Source organism: Tamandua tetradactyla, chromosome 2 (genome assembly GCF_023851605.1).
Source record: "Tamandua tetradactyla isolate mTamTet1 chromosome 2, mTamTet1.pri, whole genome shotgun sequence".
Taxonomy (NCBI): Eukaryota; Metazoa; Chordata; class Mammalia; order Pilosa; family Myrmecophagidae; genus Tamandua; species Tamandua tetradactyla.
The window spans coordinates 38,173,791-38,191,062 of record NC_135328.1 but is presented as its reverse complement, the minus strand read 5'-3'; positions in this window follow the sequence as shown (position 1 = coordinate 38,191,062).

The window sequence follows — 17,272 nt, the reverse complement described above, 5'->3', positions numbered from 1 at the left end:
CCAACAGACATGCACTATAAGCAATGTTAAAGGAAGTCCTTCAGATGGAATTTTGGATTGACACAAAGGAAAATGAGAGCACTGAGCTTTATGGGAAATGAGACACTTTTCAAAATTTAAAATATTGTTCAAAGGTAATTGACTACTTAAAGCAAAATAGGAGTAGCTTGTGGAGTTTATAACATGAATACAAGTACATATATAAATAATAGCATCAAGACCAAGAAAAGAGCAATAGAAGTATACTGTTGCAAGATTTTTATGTGATAAATGATTCGTTTAATGTCACTTGAAGGTAGACTGCAATAAATTAAAATATGTATAGTGTATATCCATGGGCAACCAATGACTAAAATAAAAAAAAAAGGGCGACTGGCAAAGGAATAATAGAGATAAAATAGAATCACAGAAAATACTCAATAAATACAAAAGAAGGTTGTAACAAGAAAAAGTGAACCAAGAAGAGATGATAAAAAAGAAAACAAATCGCATAACAGTAGCTTAAACCTATCCAAATTAATAATTGAATTAAATACATAATCAAATTCCAATTAAAAGACACAATTGTCAGTTTGGATGAAAAATTAAAGCTCAACTGCATGAAATGTACAACCATTTGAATATAAAGACAAAGATAAGATGAAAATAAAAGAATGACAAAAGATACACTGTATCAAAACTAGCCAAAAGAAATATGAATTATCAATATTGACAATCAAACAAAGTAGAATTAAGAAAAGTTAAGTTACCAGGCACAAAGAAAACTGTTTCATAATAAAAATAAATTCACTAGGGCCACGGTGGCTCAGCAGGCAGAGTTCTCACCTGCAAAGCTGGAGACTCGGGTTCGGTTCCCGGTGCCTGCCCATGCCAAAAAAAAAAAAGTCAATTCACTAAAATGTCATAGCAATTATCAATAGATAAATCTATAAAAGAATCTTGAAAAACATGCCAAAACTGATAAAATTGAAAGATAAAACAGATAAATCCACAATTATAGTTGGGCTGTATCTGTGCTGCCCTCACAATTGTTTGAACAAGTAGATGAAAAAAACCAAGAAGAATGTTGAAGAACTGATCGGTACTATAAAAAAACTTGACCTAACTGACATTATTAGAGCACAGGAAAATAACAGCACAATCAATTTTTTTTTCATGTTCGGTTGTAGGATTAACCAAATTAGATAACATTATAGGTCAAAAAGTCTAAATAAATTTAAGACTATTAAAAATATGCACAGTATTTTCTCTGGACAAAAGGGAGTTCATCAGTAACCAGAAAACAGAAATGTATCTCGAATACCCTCAAATATTTAAAACTAAACAAACACTACTAAATAAACCATGGGTTGAAGAAGAAATCACGAAGGGATGTGGAAGAAATTTTTAATTGAATGAAGATAAACACAGCACGTTACCAAGTTTTGTGATTTAAAGTAGTGATTAGTGAGAAATTTGTAGCATTACGTGCTCGTATTAAGAGGAATGAAGGTCCCAAATCACTGATTTAAGCAACAAAATAGTGAATATAATCTAATATAAGCAGAATAAGGAAATACTAAATATGAAAATGGAAGAGAGCACAGAAATAGAAAACAAAATAATTGAGAAAATCAATGAAACAAAATTTTGATTCAAAATTTTAGACAGCTTTAACAGGAAAAAAAAATGGAGAAAACACGTATCACCAGTATCATCTATGAAAAAAATGCATCATTATAGATCCTAGATATAGTCAATGAATAAGAAAGGAACATCATATCACAAATGATTTTTTGACAAAAAATTTGCCAACTCAGATGAAATGGACACTTGAAAGACTAACTTCCAGAGCTCGATGCAGAAGAAATGGATAACTGGAACCCTACATATATTAAAGTTACTGAAATCCTGATTAGAATCTTGTTCATGAAGAAAATTCCAGTCCCTGATACATTCTACTGGTAATTTGACCAAATAGTTAAGGTAAATATCAATTCTACATAAACAAACGAAAAAAAGGTAACACTTCACAACCTATTTTATGAATCCAGCACTATTCCGACACCAAAACCATTGAAAGATATTACACTAAAAGAAAACTATAGGACAATATATTTTATGAACAAAAATGAAACATTCTTTAATAAAATATTAACAAATGAGTTCAACAATATCTATAAATAGTAAACATAGGATACAGCAGTGGTAGTGCTCAAAGGGCAATTTGTTGCCATGAATGCTTATCTTAAAAATGCCTGTTTTGAGAAGAAATATCTCAAATTAATAATGTAACTTCACATCTTAAGGAACTAGATAAAGAACAAAGTAAACAAAGTTAGCAGAAGGAAGAAAAAATTAAGGTTACAGCAAACCCAAAGAAATAGAGAACAGAAAAACAATTGAGAGTCAATGAAACAAAAAATTGGCTGTTTGAAAATATCAATAAAATTAGCAAACTTTTTCCCAGACTGACAAAGAAAAAAGATGCAAATTACTACAATCAGAAACAAAATGGTGATATCACTACTGACCTTACAAAAAGAAAAATGACTATAAGATAATATTATAAGCAATTATATACCAATAAATTAAATAATTTAGATGTAATGGAAAAATTCCTATAAATACACAAATTAGTTAAGTTAACTCAAGAAGAGATAGAAAACTTCAACAAACCTATAAACACAGAGATTAAATCAATAATCAAAAGCCTTCCATCAAAGAAAAGTCCAGGATCACATGGCTTCACTGGAGAACTCAATCAAACATTTAAAGAATGAACACCAGTCCTTCTCAAACTCTTCCAAAGAATTCAAGAGGAGGGAATACTTCCTAATTAATTCTAAGAGGCAGGCATTAACTTAAAGCCTGACTAAAGTACCAAAGCCTGACAAAAAGAGGAGAAAAAAAGAAAATTACATACTGATTTCCCTTACGAATAAACATGCAAAAATCCTTAACAGAATACTAAACCAAATCCAATGGCATCTTTAAAAGATTCTTCTCTATAACCAAGTGGATGTATGCCAGGAATGCAAGAGTGTTTCAACATATGAAATTCAATCAATTAATGTTATATGCCACATAAATAAAAAGAAATAAAAAACCTACATTATCATTTCAATTGGTGCAGAAAAATCATTTGATAAAATCCAGCAGCTTTTATTGATAAAAACACACTGAAAACCAGAAATGGAAAGAGAAATTTTTCAACATGATAAAAGCTATTGATGAAAAACCCATAGCTAATATCATACTCAGTGGTGAAAGGCTTAAAGCCTTCCCTTTAAGATCGGGAACAAAACAAGAATGCCTGCTTTCTTCGCTGTTCTATATTGTAGAATTTCTAGCTAAAGCATGTAGGAAAGAAAAAGAAATCAAAGGTTATCCCATTGAAAAGGAAGAAGTAAAACTATCTCTATTTGCCAATAAATGACCTTAAAAATAAGAAATCTTTATAGATAGAAAATCCAAAGGAATTCAAAAGAAAGCAATTACAATTAATAAACAATTTCAACAAAGTGAAAGGGAACAAGATCAACATGCAAAAATTGTATTTCTATATACCAGCAATCAACAATCCTAAGAAGAAATTAAGAAAACAATTCCACTTAGAATATCATCTAAAAGAACAAAATATCTAGGAATACATCTAACCAAGGATATAAAAGACTTGTACCTTGAAAATTACAAAACACTGCTGAAAGAAATTAAAGGGGATAATAAGATAGTAAAACATCGCATGTTCACAGATTGGAAAACTGAAAGATATTAAGATGTCAATAAAATCCAAAGTGATCTACAAATTCCATGTAATACCTATCAAAATCCCAGCCACTTTTTTTTTTTTTTGCAGAAATAGGAAAGCTGATCCTCAAATTCACTTAAAACTGCTATGGCAAAATAGCCAAATTTTTTTTTGCAAATGAAGAACAAAGTTTTTACAATTATTATATTGTAAGCTATAATAATTAAATGCATTTAATTAAATACATTTAATTACTATATGTATGAAGCTATAATAATTACAACAGTGTTGTTTTGGCATAAATAAAGATCAATGGAACAGAACAGAATACTCAGAAATAGATCCAAACATAATTGGCCAATTGCCTTTTGACAAAGAAGCAAAGGTAATTTAATGGAGAAATTTCTGAACAATTGGTGCTGGCACAATTGGATAAGCACAAAGGAAAAAAATGAGCCTCAACTCTTACCTCATACCCCAGATACAAATTAACTCAAATGGATCATAGAGATAAATGTAAGAGCTAAAAATAATAATTCTAGAAGATAATATGGGAGAAAATCTTCATGACCTTGGGTTAGGGAGGGTTTCATATGTAGGATACCTAAAGCACAAACCAGAAATTAAAGAAATTTTAAATTGGACCACGGCAAAACTAAAATTTTTTAATCCTCAAATGACATGGTAAAGAAAATGGAAAGGGAATCTACAGCCTGGGTGAAAATTTGTGATAAGCATATATATTATATATATATATATATATGATAAAAGACTTGTAACCAGGTAAAAATAACCCTTTCAACATAATAGCAAAAGGATAACCAGCCACTAATGAATAAAGAAAGGGAAAAAAACATTCAAACAGACACTTCACCAAAGGAGAATATGCAGATGTCAAATAAGCACAGGAAAATGCACTCAACATAATTAGTCACCAAGGAAATACAGATTAAAACCAAAATAAGATACTTCTACACCCCTATTTGAATCACTAAAATAAAAAACGACAGTACCAAATTTTGTTGACGATGTAGTATAAAAAGAATTCTTCCAAATGGCTGGTGAGAATGCCAAATGATATAAGCACTTTGGGAAACAGTTTGGCAATTTCTTATAAAATCAAATCTAACTCTGCAATCCCGTTCCTAGATGTATATGCAAGAGAAGTGAAAACACATGTCCACACAAAGACATATAATAGCACAAACTGGAAAAATTCCAATGTCCATCAACTGCTGCATGGATAAACATGTTTTTGTATAAACATAAAAAAAGGAACAGGAATAAACAATTGACACACAACAAACTGCGTGAACCTCAAAATCCTTATGCTATATGAAAGAAGCCAGGCACAGAAGACTGCAGACTGTTTGACTCCCTTTCTGAGAGAAATCAGGTCAGTGGTTGCAGGAGGACAGGGATGGAGAGAGAAAATTGACTCCAAAGAGGAGATTGATGATAAAGAGTCACAAGGGATTTGGGGGAAGTGAAGAATTTGGGGGACGTCTCTTGATTGTGGTGGTGGTTACATGACTGTAGACATTTGTCAACACTCCTTGAACTCTACACTTATGATGGATAACTACTACTGTATATAAATTATACCCTAATAAAGTTTATTTTAAAAATGAATATGCATATATTTGCTAATGAACGATCTAAGGAGAAGTACGCTAGATGTCAAAAGTGCTATCTCTGTGTCAGTATTAGGTGTGATTTCTTTTCTTCTTGCTTACATTCATTTTACTTATTCATATATTTACATATCGTTTTATGAATTGGTACTAGACACTCTACAAAAATGGGAGGTTTAATGGTTGTCAGGATCGACAGAGTTTCTGCTATCATGGATTTACACACCAGCAGGCAGCCTCCTTTTCTCCATCTCCTCATTTTCCTATGATGAACATGTTTTATTTTTCTCATAAAATGGAGAAAAATTCTCCCTATCATCATGAATCTTAGTGTTTTTCGATCTTCTCTGTGCTGGCTTCTCTAATTCTCTACTGTGCTAGCTTCATGATCATCAGCAGATGCTCAGCGTACAGGAAGCACTGGGTAGGTTGACGGCAGCCGCCATGACAAATGAGAAGAAATAACATGTTGACTGCTTCTCAATGTGGGAAGGCAAGCACATGGCATACTTCTAAAGTTTTAGACTAAAGGGATAGATATTTTATTTTAAATATCTAAGTTGTGCACAAAAATAAGTACCCAGTCAAAGAATCCACACAAGTGAAAAAAAAGGACAAGACGCTCTGATTTACAAGAGTGGACTGTACCATTACACAAATGTATTGTTGTTGTAATAGTCATTATAAGCTGTAAAATCACAGACTACTTCAATTGGATGAAACCTTATCAATCATCTAGGCTAATATTCTGATTTTACAGATTAATAATAACCTTTGAAGAGAAAATGACCTTTCAAAGACCACACTGCTCAATTTTGGCAGAATCAGAAATAGAATCCAGGTGTCACAATGACTCAAAATGCAGATTAGACAGATGGCCAGTACTTTGAAACTTGGAATTTATCAAAGTTTTAAATTACGTGGCATGTGTGCTGTCCTTTTACCATCACAATGGCATGCCACTATAGACATTACTAATCTATCACCAGACTTTCTGTCTAAAACTTGACCCAGCCTCAGAATCCTTCCTAATAGCGATCGCACAGTTACTTCCAACCAGTCAGAGCGAACACTTAAAGTTCAAGTGAAACACACCACACCACATTCACACACACTCATATGCACAAATCCACAAATTCCTTAAACATATTGCAACTTACCAGACTGACAAACACGCATCTTTACTTTCCTGTTTCCCAGTCTTCATCTGAAAAAGGCAGATGATAAGCCATATTTTTGTTTGAGGTGAGGATTAGATGAGACAATATATGTGAAAAGGTTTTGGAAATTCTAACATTAAACAATGGTAAATTGTCTCCTTTTCCTGTCTCCCTTTCCCTCTCTCCCCCGAAGTTCACAGGGCTGTAGTGTAGCATAAGCTCAATTCTTCTGTCAATACTCAGCTTGAAGCTTGAGTTTGGAAAAGGTATACGTGAAAGGGATTTATTATGATACCTTTATATTTTAGAATTTCCTTCGTATTTCACATAGTTAAAAGAAATTGGCTGTGATATGGAAATGGAATGAGATGCGATCAGAGGAAATAATAAGGGATAAAATAATGTCAAGTAGTTAGATGGAGAAGTTAGTGATTCCAAATTCTCCTGGCCATATTCTCTTATCAGTCTGGTGAGAAGAGCAATGATTTTATCGAGCCCTAAACTGTGGAGGCCATGGATCGAGTTGCCAGTCTTTAAGTTACTTCCATCCAGCATGGACACGGATTTGAGAAGCGCTCTTGGACCCTATCCACCAATATTTTCAGTAGGTAAAAAACACTAAGAATAACCCAACCTCTCCCTTTGGCAAGGGTGATGCGCCTGAGAACTGCCTCTTGGGCAGACACAATTTTATTGTTAAAACTGCACTCTTCTGGGGAGCACTACACAATAGTCAATTAAACAAATGAACAAACATTTTCAACTAGTGAAGAATTTAAAGAGAAACAATGATACAGGAAAGCATGATAAAATTAAGATGTGGACAGAACAGACCCACTGCAAAAGATTCTAGCTGACATGAGAAATTTGAAAGGGACCGGCAGGGGAAGCACTGAGGGAGGATGCACCTATAAGAAGGGGAACTGAAGTCAGGAATAAGGGTGGAATATTCAAGAGCCTGGCAAAAGTTCCAAGGTGGCTAAGGGTAGAGAGTACAGGCAAGTAAGGGGGAGGAGGGAGTAGGTTGGGTGAGAAAGATGAGTCAGGGCTGTTTTTAAGTAGGGTCATACACAAGATAGGACGACTTTGGGTTTAATTCTTCTAAATTGTGTTAGGTAGGCTTTGCACAGTTTTTAAAAGGAGCATGGACTCCTCAGCCCTGGATAGAAAGGACAGGAACTTTGCAAAGCAAGAGAAACGCTCCGTTCATCTGCAAAACTGTAGCGGGAATACAAGCTCTTCTTCCAACATTGCTGGTTTGAACCCAGTGGATCTGTATGGGTGCCCAATAATCACGAGGAAATGCAGACACATAAATAAACATCATTCCCATTCTCTTAACAAGGTCTGTGCCACCTTTAACAAAAGGCTTGGCTTAGCTCAGAGACTATTAATTGTAGCTGCTTGGAAGACGGGGCATGTTGTGAGTGAATTAATGTATTTATAAGGGTCCTGTGTGTCTGACTTTTCATGTTGTCTAAATTTGTAACCTGTAAGATGCATTTCCATAAGTTTTGAAATGCAATGTGTTCTTTGGTGCTCGGAACTCAAACAGATGAAAAGAGCTTTGGAAAATAAGACGTTATTATTGTATTTGCCTTTATAAGAGAAAAGAATCAAAAGAAGACAAACAGAGGAGAGAAAGGAATCCTATATAGATTAGCACTCCCACACACCCTGAAACCTAGGGGGGTGCTGTTGGGGCGGGGGAATGGAAAGGGGGCAGCAGAAAAGAGAAAGAAAACCAAAAACCTGATATAAGAATAAACCTTATCAAAGACTGAACAGTACAATAAGGCCTCCATATGGGAAAGTTTTACCTTTGTGAACCCCAGAGAAGAAAATTATACTCACTAGAGGAAGAAAGAGAATTATTAATAAATCAGTTACTGAAGCTTAAATAATATACCTGCTAAAATGAGCTTTCTAAGTAAACCTACAGTGGAGCTAATTAGTTCAGCATTTTGCCAATAACCTCATCTCCTCTTTTCCTTCAGCTTAAGAAAAAAAAAAAAAAAAAAAAGATGGGCTTAACCTATTAACACATAAGACCAGCTATGAAATAAAGGAAGTATTTTAAAGGACTAAACTTGGTGGATTGATCTTCAAATCTGATTGCTTTTCAAATAGCAGGCTAACTTGGATTTTTTCCTAAGGATTCTAAGCAAAATCCAGTTGAGGGAATTGGCAACCTTGAGTTCTAGCCCTGGCCCTGCCATTTATGACCTGAGTGACCTAGATGGGCCGTGTGCCTTCCCTAAGCCTTGCTTCTGACATCTCTAAAATGGGGATATTAATATCTATCCTGCCTGCATCATGTGTTGTTGTGATGGTCAAATAAACAAATGCAGGGGAAAGTATTTTGGAGAGGTTTAAATTCAACATACATATAATAATCAGTGCCTACTTTACAAGGAAAGAAACATAAAAACACGGTGATGTGGATGGTGCAATGGTGGTTCAGTGGCAGAATTCTTACTTGCCATGCTGGAGACCCGGGTTCATTTCCCAGAGCCTTCCCATGCCAAAAAAAAAAACCACAGTTATGTGCTAGACCTATGTGTCCAAAATGATAACCACTAGCCACACATGCTATATGCTATATGCAATTATTGCAACATGGCTAGTGTCGCGAGAAGCTGAATTGTAAATTTTATTTAATTTTTTAAATTTAAATTTAAGTGCAAAATGCAAGCATGTTTGGGAAACTCAAGTATGTGAATCTCATTTTTTTGACTGTATAAATTTTATGAAATCTAAATTCAGGTAAAGCATTTCTGATGGTAATTTAGAGTTTGTATTCAGATATGCTTTAATTACAGTGTATGCAACAGATTTTGAAAATCGAGTTCACATTTCGTTAATAAGATTTTTTATTACCAGTTGAAATGAGGATATTTTGGACATATTGGGTTAAATAAAATGTGTTATTAAAATTAATATCACCTGGGAGAAAAGAAATAAAACAAAATGGAGCTGCTATGGCTAAGAGATGTAAAATGGAGTTGGGAGGCCATTCAGGAAGTTACTCTTACACATGTCTCAGGCAGATATCACACATTTTCAAGGTATGCAAAACCAAAAGCAACAATATTTCTCAAGACATCTGGACATTATAAAACTACTACAAAATAAAGGAATCCATTAACTGTCTAACTTGAAGGACATTTGAAAAGTCCTGTATAATCACCAATCATAATTCTTTACAAACACCTTATGCAATCTTCTTTTTCTTTAAAAACCCTTGTTTGGAAGCCTTAAGTCGGGGCACAATTTAGGTTGCCACCTGCCATCTTTGCTTCCTGAATTGCAGTCCTAAGACCCCAAATAAATGCTTTTGTTGCCTTGCAGCTCAATTTGTTATTTCTTGGTCAACACCTGTTCCTTTTTATTCCTTTTTTTGATATAGCTACTATAAATATTTAAATGACCTATGTGCCTTCCATTGCATTTCTATCGGACAGCACTGGGCTATTCTGTAAAACAGGGTCTTTGGTGAACCAAGTTTAAAATATAAATATTCCCGACAACTCCAAGAAGGTCATCACCCCCGTTTCCCTGGAGACTGGAAAGGGTGAAGCATTTCGCATAAACTCATCCTGCTGCAAAGGTGCAGCTGGGATTTCAACACAGGTTTTTGTGGCATAGAACTGTCTGCTTTCTTACCATGTCAGACCGAGGTACAGAGCTCATTGTTGGCTGATGGAAACTGGAGAAGAATGTGCTAAGACAGTTTTGGTTTTAGGGTTAGTAGCTCGGGGTGCCAAGCCAACTCTGCCACAAAATTTCTGTGAGACCTGGGGACAGAGCTGGTCTCACCCTGAACCTCACTTTTTCCTTCTGTCTAATGAGGATGATGCCCCAGAAAAATGTTATAAAAGTGAGATACCTGTGTTCCTGGTAGAAGACACTTGGTTAAAGGAGGTGTACAGAATATATAAACTATTAAATATATTTTACATTGAATGGCTATATACTTTTTATGAAGAAAATATATAATATGCATGACATGCTCATGTTTTCAAGGATATTATTGTTTTACGTCAAAAGTAAATTTATTTCAATTTAGAATGCATAAAGTTTTAAAAAAAATAGATCACTCAATGCTGATGGTAGCTACAGCAAAGACTGTGATCCAAATATCTGAAATTTGGGAAATTGCTTTAGAAGCTATGCAAGGTTCTTTTGTGTTCAAATTCTTTACAGTTATTTGAGTCTAAGTGAGCACTCCCCCTTGGCATGTAGTCTCTCCATGAGATGGAGCAGAAAGTGTTAAGTACAGGTAGAGAGACGGGAACTGTGCCCTGTCCCAGCCAGAGGAGGAAGGGGACGTCAGATCTGGGGAGGTTTCAGATGACATTACCCCTGCCTGAGCCCTGAGGATGGGGAGAACGTGGGCATGTAATGATGACGTGGGAAGGAATTTTAGAGGCACTCTTCCCCAGCTCTGACACCCTGTGGTTTAGAAGTGAAGGTTTGGTGCTCACATCCCAGAGCATAGCATGAGCCCAGGCACATCCCAGAGCATATGTTTGTTTAAAAGGTACAGGGATAGCAGGAGCTGCTCTTCTGTTATGTATTTGGCATGCAGCATTCCTTCTGCAAGCTAATTCAGATTCCAACAAAACAAGGCCCAACTGTGCCTACTGGACATCTATTCACAAAAAAATTTAAGCAGTTTTCAGGGTCTCAGCATCCTCATCTCACTAGCATGTCCTTGATGCTATTGTTAAGCACTCTTCCAGGCCCTGAACATAAATCCATTTTCATGACAGCAGGGTAGAGAGAAAAGAGCCCTGGGCAGGAGGAGGCAGGAGCCCCAGATTTCTCTACCCACTCTTTCACCAATTAGCGAGGTGACCTTTCTTTCACTCAGCCCTCATGGGCGCCTGTTGTTTTGTCAGGAGTTGTGCTGAGGGTAGGTTGCCATGTGCCAGGAGGGGAGGCTGACTTGGTCCCTGACTAGGTTCTGTGCCTTCAAACTGGGGAGGAAGGCAATTATATGAGCCGTTACTGTGTAAGTTACTGCTACTGTCTGGTCTCATGCCCCTTCTCTGATACTAGTGGGCTATAATAATGATCTGTAGGGCACAATCTTACAATGCATACATTCATTCATTCAATAAATACTTTCTGAGTTCCTAATACAAGTCAGGCACTTTTTAAAGTTCTAGAGGTAAGTTTTAAATTTCTGTCCTGTATGGTAGCCACAGCCATGTGTGGCTTTAGAGTGCTGAAATGGGGCTAATCCAAACTGAGTTGTGCTGTAAGTGTAAAATACACCTTGGATTTCAAAGACTTATTATGAAAAAAAAAAGAATGTAAAATAGCTCGTTAATAATGTCTTTTATTGGTTACCTGTTGAAATAACAGTGGATATGTTAGGTAAAAATATGTTAAAATTAAATTCCTTTGTTTCTTTTTATTCTTCAAAAAATGTAGCTATTAGAAAATCTAAAATTACATATGTGGCTAATACCATTCGTGGCTCTTGCTATATTTTTATTGGACAGAGCTTCCTAGAGATAAAGTGGTGAATAAAAAAGACAAAACTCTCTCAAGGATGGCTGCCCATATAACCAGATGAGGAAAAAGCCCCAGAACTCATAGTCTCAATTTCACATGTTATAAATTCATACTGAAGTTAAGCCCACTGAGGGCAAGAGCAGTGTTTTGCCCATGTTTGGGTCTCCAGGCAGTTGAGAAGCTGTCACACTGAAGGTACCTGCCTGGGTTTCACAATGGCCTAATTCCATCTGGAGCTCCTGAAAAGAACAGGGAGCCTGGAAACTAGGTTCTGTATCCTGCTCTGCGTGAACTGCCTTTGTAGCCTTGACCATCACCCCACATCTGGGCCAAGGTTCCCCCACCCAAGCAATGAGGAATTTAAACACAAGGCCCTTCCCAGGTCTGAAATTCTATGAAACTGGAGTGGCAACAACAAGGCCCAAACTATCCCATCAAGAATCAACCTTGAGGGCGGGCCACGGTGGATCAGCAGGCACAGATGCTTGCCTGCCATGCCAGAGGACCCGGGTTCGTTTCCTGATGCCTGCCCATGTAAAAAAAAAAAAAAAAATCAACCTTGAACCATCTTCTGATTTCTTAGTAGTCATCAGGCAACCTTTCTGCAAATCCCTCCTCCTGCCTAGAACAGGGTTTAGAGAAAATTAAGCTTAACGAGAGAATCCTCTAGATACACTGTGCCATACTTTAAAATATGAACCCTAGCTTCTTCCAGTGTTCAGTCCCAGAAAAGGAAGTGGGAGCGCCCATCAAGTGAATGCATGTGTTGCTGTGCCAACACCACAGCTGCCTGGATCTTCTACTGAAATTACTGAAGAGATAATAGTTAAAATAATCCCTCAGAGATCACAGAAAGAAAGAGAGGGTAATTCTGGCCCAATCTAATAGAGACCAACCTGGGATAGGAACTGTAACCTATGTTGGGCTTTGGCCAACTAGGTGGCACCCTGCAAGGCATAGAATTGGGAGTCTCCAGCAAGCTATATCTCTGGGCACATTGATTAAGGGCCTCAGATTTAGACCATCAACATAATCTACAAATGTAGTTATATGTAGTCATCTGATTACATGTGTGTGTTTGTGAAAAGCATTAACTTTGTGTTTGTATTTACTAAAGCAGACCACCATTTTGTTTTAACACTGGGGATTTATCCATTGTATTTAGAGCCTTGGCCCTCTCATTACCTCTCAGAGGTGCCGGCCCTAGAAGGGGGCTTCTAGTCACCTCTCTGGACAACCCATGCTACAGTTTCCTTCCAGCTGTAATAAAGGAATCTGGATGCAAATGCTGTTGAAGGAGGAACATGAAGGTGGACAGAAGCGGCTAACATTCATACTTGGCTGCAAAGGAGAGAGTGCTAAGAATCTGGAAACCTGCTGTGCTGGTTTGAAGCCATTATGTACCCAGAAAAGCCATGTTTTATTCCTGATCCAATCTTGTGGGGGCAGCTATTTCTTCTAATCCTGATTCAATACTGTATGGTGAAAACTTTTGATTAGATCATCTCCACAGAGGTGTGGCATGCCCAATTGTGGGTGTGGCCTTTTAATTAGATGGAGATGTGACTTCACCCATTCAAGGTAGTCTTGATTAGTTTGCTGGAGTCCTTTAAAAGGGGAAACATTTTGGCAAAACCTCAGATGCAGATGCTTGGAGAAGAGTTGCATCAGAGCTTACAGAGACATGGATGTGTGGAGATGCTTGGAGTGCCAACAGAGAGAAAAGATGCCTAGACATGGGCAGAGCCCAGCAGACATTGTCATGTGCCTTCCCATGAGATGTTAAAGCAAGCCAGAACCCGGAGTTGTGTCCCAGAGGAACTAAGTGAGTGCCTACAAACATGTAGAGAGGAAACCATTGGCATCAGAAGCTGGAAGTAACAAACTAGGGACAAGGATCAGGAGATGCCAGCCACATGCCTTCCCAGATCAGCCTTCCTTGAGCCAAGGTATCTTTTGCCTTAGTTCGGACTTATTTATGGCCTTAGAAATGTGAATTTGCTACTTAATAAATTCCCCTTTTAAAAGCTGTTCCATTCCTGGTATATTGCAGTCCAGCAGCTTTAGCAAACCAAAACACTTGGGTTCTTTAAAGTAATAACCCTCATATGCCATGTGACTTTGACTAGAACTCTAGCTCTGAGCCTTAGTTTCCCATTTTCAAATTAAGGGTTGGGTGAACTCCAAATTTTATTTTAGTGTTAATATTCCCTTAGTGGTTCTCAACCTTGAACACAATGGCATCACCTGGGGAGAAATATTTAAAGTAAATCAGAACCTATTTGGTGAAGCCACAGGCTCCTCTGATGATGCCAATGTTGAGAGGTTGAGAACCCCTCCTGGAAATGAATGACAATTTCTGATTAACTGGTTGGCAAACATTAAGAACTATGAAGTCCCTCTAAGAAGGGAAAGCAGTGAACACAGGTGTTGGGTAGGAGGGTGAACTACCTGTTAAAAGAACAGTGAATAAATTAACCTGCATGTCAGAGAAACAGTCCAGGGCAGTGTGGTCCACACTGTGCACCGCATATGTAATTTTAAATTTTCTAATACCCATGTTAAAGAAAGAAAAAGGAAACAAGTAGAATTAATTTTAATAATAGATTTTACTTAAACCAATACATCCAAAAATATGAGTGCAATCAATATATCTAATTTAAAATTTCTTAATAGACTTATTAAAAAGTAAAAAGAATCAGGTGGATGCCATTTAAGTAATATATTTTATTTAACCCAATATATCCAAAATATTGTCATTGTAACATATAATCAATGAAAACATTTACTAATGAGATATGTAAGTCTTTTTTTTTCTATCTAAGTCTTTAAATTCCGGTGTGTATTTTATGCTTACATCAAATCTCGGTCTGAACCAGCCACATTTCAAGTGGTCAGTATCCCCATGTGGCTGGTGGGTACCACACTGGATGCGACAAAGTTTGGCCAATGGACAAGCCCCTTGTGCAACACCCAGGGGCCTGTCAAAAGTGCAGAATCTCAGGCTGTATGCCAGACCTGCTGAATCAGTCTGAAGTTTAATAAGATCTCCAGGTGATTTGTTTAAACATTAAATCTTGAGAATTTCCTCTCCTTTCACATACTCACCACCAAATCTCACAGGTATTATAGCACAACAGCCTCTTCACTGGTCCCTTCAACATTTGGCCATTGCCTACCTCATTGGCCTCATCTCTGTGACCAGTTTACATTCCAGCTACAATGAACTGATCCTGGTGAACGAAGTTAGTGCCTATTACACTTGAGTGCACTTATTTATGTGGTTCCTTCCAGGAATACTCTGTCCCACTCCCCACACTTCTCATGGCTTATTCCTACTTGAATTTCAGCTTTAATTCATTTTCTTGGAAAGACTCTCCTAAACCCCTTGCTCCCTGCTGATATCTTCTTTACCCTTCCAGCCCTTGTATTTCTGTTCCTATGTTTAAAAAATATATATTTGTATTAACTGTTTATCCTTTCCTCTAGTTGGAAAGCTCTGTGATGAAAGGGCCAGCCTCTGTCTTAATCACCATCCATTCCAAGAATCCACATGGGACTATATAGTTCATATATATGGGACTTCATAGTTCTTAATGTTTGCCAACCAGTTAATCAGAAATTGTCATTCATTTCCAGGAGGGGTTCTCAACCTCTCAACATTGGCATCATCAGAGGAGCCTGTGGCTTCACCAAATAGGTTCTGATTTACTTATGATAGTGGGTGTTCAGTTCACTTGTATTGAAAGGGAAGGAGTAAAGAATGGGGGCAAGAAGGCAAGATGGTGGAAAGGTAGGACGGGAAGAAGAAAAGTTCCTCCAAATGTGAGAAAGAAATGATATCTCTGTTTAGAAAATACTTAATATAACAAACTGAAAGTTTGAGCTACAAGATGGAGAAGAAAAGGGAACCGACCTGGATTAAATCCTTCTGTGCCGTGCAAAACCACCTCTGTCTGGTAGTCAGCGCATGTGGGTTTAAGGGCCAGCCATCTAGACCAGTCACTTCACCTCTGTGAGCCTCAGACCCCTCACCTACAAAGTGGGAATACAGATAACACCTGCCTCAGGGAGGTGGGGCTGCGCAAATGAAGTGGAAAGATGCATCTGCAAGACTTTGTAAGGTGTAAAGTGCCGTGGAAGAAGAAGGAATTGGGATTCCGTTCTCTGACATTGGAACTCCTTACTGCTCCTCTCCAGACGCTGAGTTTCATTTTCCTCTTGAGTTTGGAAGTCAAATATTTAGCTGTGCTAATGGGGTATTGGATCTTTTTATTATGGGCCCCACCACTCAGTGTGTGCAGCTTTGCCAAGATAATAAAAGATGTTAGACCTGTTCTCACAGCTGCTTAATGCAGAAATGCTATGGGAACACACCTGGGGTGCGACTTCGAATGGAATCAATGGTGAAGTCAGCTGCATCCCCAGCAGAGATAAAAGCATTAATATCCTATTTCACCCTCAGCCCACACTAGCATGGTGTTGATTAAAATTATTTTCTGCAGTTTGACTATTTTTTTAAAGGAAATTTGTAAAGGGGTTTTGTGTGCGCGTGTGTGTGAGGGAAAGGCAGACTGAGTGAACGTGTGTGCATACGAGACAGAGAGAGAAAGAGAGAGAGAATTTTAATGGGGTTAGATTTGCTACCCCTGCTTGAAGTCTGGTTTCAGATCTAGTTTTAATGGCATGTGTTTCATACTTCCATGGCTCGGATAGAACCACAGGGAGGTTTTGTCAAGTGCAATGGGCCTCTGCAGTTCATCTGTACTAGTGCATGTGTTCATGTGTGCACCTGGGCATGTCTGTCAGTTTGAGAATGCTTTGTGTAATAAAAAATGAAAGCCCCTGCTGGGGAGTTCATATGTCTCATGAGAAGAGGTGCCGGTTCTGCCTGTGGGTGTACATACATGTGTAAACATATGTGGGTGGTGTGTTGGAGACTCTGTGTGTTTAAGTGAAAATTGCTGGAAGGACATTTGATAAGGAGGAGTGAATTACACATCAGGTGGAGGAGGTGTGGTGGACACACGTGGTGTATCTTTATGTGAGAATCACAATGCAAGGGTTTTGGGGCTCTGTGCATGGAAGAATAGGGGTGATCATCACAAGAGGGCCAGGTATGAGCATTGGCCTGTTCATGACACTGGTACAAGAGTATGTGTGCACACGGGCATGTGCATATATCAGTCAGTTCACGGGTAGTTATTGAGTATCAACTATGA